Source organism: Asparagus officinalis, chromosome 10, assembly GCF_001876935.1.
Source record: "Asparagus officinalis chromosome 10, Aspof.V1, whole genome shotgun sequence".
NCBI lineage: Eukaryota > Viridiplantae > Streptophyta > Magnoliopsida > Asparagales > Asparagaceae > Asparagus > Asparagus officinalis.
In genome coordinates this window covers 35,403,160-35,405,511 of record NC_033803.1, presented here as the reverse complement: position 1 = coordinate 35,405,511, position 2,352 = coordinate 35,403,160, and the positions used below count along the sequence as shown (strand labels likewise).

Genomic DNA, 2,352 nt, shown 5'->3' with positions numbered 1-2,352 from the left:
AGCTTGGTTTGCATAATGAGCTTGGCCTCTTGGCGAGCTTGGCCTCTTGGCGTGAACCTCGTGGTTTGAAGTTTGTCATTTCTGAGCGAGCTCTGATGCTTCAAGACAAGGCTCGGCTGTTTGTTGAGTCTCGTCAAGAAATGGTAGATCTATTCACTCTATAAATAACCGAGCTGGATCTAGTGTATCATAGGGAATTTGCTTTTTTATTGATTCCTACGGGTTGGATAAAAAAAAAATGAAAGTGAGGAAGCAAGGCAGTTCTCCAACGTCCTCCTTCCTATTATTATAAAAATGGTGTTTGTTCCGAGAATGGAAATAAATTAATGCTGCAAAACTTCAATCTTTGAGCATTCGAAGGGGAAGTGAAACTAGCATATTGGAAGACCGAAATGCCTTTTTGGATCTTCCTCAATGTCCCGGCAATTCACGAAACGTGAGAAGCAGATGAATAATCATCTGCTTCCGACCCCTAGATGTCCAGTCAACTACTGCTCCTCAACGCATTTCGGGGAGAACCAGCTAGCTCTGGGTTCGAGCGGATCCCCACCTATACAAGCAAATTGTTGATAAAACTCCAAAATAGCATTTTCTTTTGATTCAATCTTTTTTTTCCTTATCAAACTCTATGAGGTCGAATCTCCAGTTGTTCCTTAGTAGCTCAGTGGTAGAGCGGTTGGCTGTTAACTAACTGGTCGTAGGTTCGAATCCTACTTGGGAAGATTTGATTGATTCTTTTTGCTATTGGACTTCCCAATCGAATTTATTGTAAGACTCATAACAATCAACTTTATGAAGATCCCATTGGATTCCAGAAGCTCGTTCTGTGCGAGCTTCGTCAGGCCTACGTGGGACTATCAATCAGGTCTCATCAGCATTAAATGTTGCACACCTCCAACATCATGCTTTTTAGGACCTATAAACGGTTACTAGCTGGAGCCTCGATGTAAAACCCCGAAAAAATTCATGTTAATATAATTAATATGAGATTAATTATGATTTATGAATATTTATTTTGATAAATATAGTTAAATGGTCTATGGATATATATATATATATATATATATATATATCATATTTTCACGATATTTTTAGTTTTCTAAGAACCCTAATAGCCACCAAAACCTCTTTAAACCCTATTTTGATTCATGGAGAAGTTTGGAGGCTTTCAAGTGGATTTTTCACGGGATTTTTGGCGTTTGGCTTGTAGATCTTTTTTGGCTTAGCTTCTTAAGCATTCTTCTACAAACCCCAGGCGAGTTAATCTCTGCTAATCCCCCTCCTAGTTTTTAAAACATTTTTAAAGAGTTTTTAACATGTTTTATAGAGCCAAATTGACTAGTTTATGTATAAAAGTCAATTCTTTGTATTATATGTATAAATACTAGGTCTTTTCATGTTAAAAAGTTTGAGAAAAATTTTTACAGAAGTAATTAAGATCTAAAAATGATTTAAAAGTGGTTTAAATCTGATGAAAGATGATTTGTGCTTTATTTCAAGTTCATGTGTAAGAATTAGGGTTTTTGATATGAATTTTATGCAAATAATCATGCTATATATGTTGGATTTGTTCCCATAATTTTTTATCTACTGTAGACATGTTTTCATGCAAGTTTCATATTGTTTTAATCATGTTTAAATCACCTAAACACGACATGAACAGGACACACAAAACCAGCCTGAGAACCTGTAATTTTAGCCTACGGTCGACCGCGCCCTAGCGACGGTCAACCGCGTGCAAGACTAAGACCTGGGTAAGCCTAGGAATCAGTTGCGGTCGTCCGCCGCATAATCACGGTCGACCGCCAATCTGTAAGTGGCCCTGTGCATGTTTGTTTTGACTGTTTGAGTTATCGAGCGAGCCTCTCAACCTTGTATTGTCATGATAAAATGTTTATGAGTTGTTTAACACCTGAGATGTCAGTAAACACAAGATATGGACACGCACACCAAGATACATGCACGAATGGTTAGAATATGCTGTGTTAACGTATTTTTGTCCTAGTTCAAGTTGATGAACATAATGAGCATAGCATATTGCATTGTATTCCGGAATAGGGAGATAAAACCTATTTCCGCAGGGCGATTAAGTGAGAATATCACAAAAGTATCGTTATTTCATTGTATTCCGGGATAGGAAGATAAAACCTATTGCCACAGAGCGATTGAGTAAGAATATTAAAAAAGGATCGCTAATACATATGGAGATGCACACATGTAAGTTTTATTTATCGTATTATTATTTCATATTGGATTCCCGTGAGTAGGGTATTTTCTTTGGGATTGTGGTTCACATGATATGGCTCATAGTTGATTTTTGTTTTGGATGAGATCCCTCTTATGTTGGAGCTG

The 2,352-nt window shown here is 37.2% G+C and overlaps 1 non-coding gene across 1 annotated transcript; it reads left to right on the top strand.

Annotated features, from left to right (window-relative positions):
• TRNAN-GUU lies at nt 651-722 on the top strand. The gene has a single exon. It is a non-coding gene; the product is annotated as a tRNA-Asn (tRNA).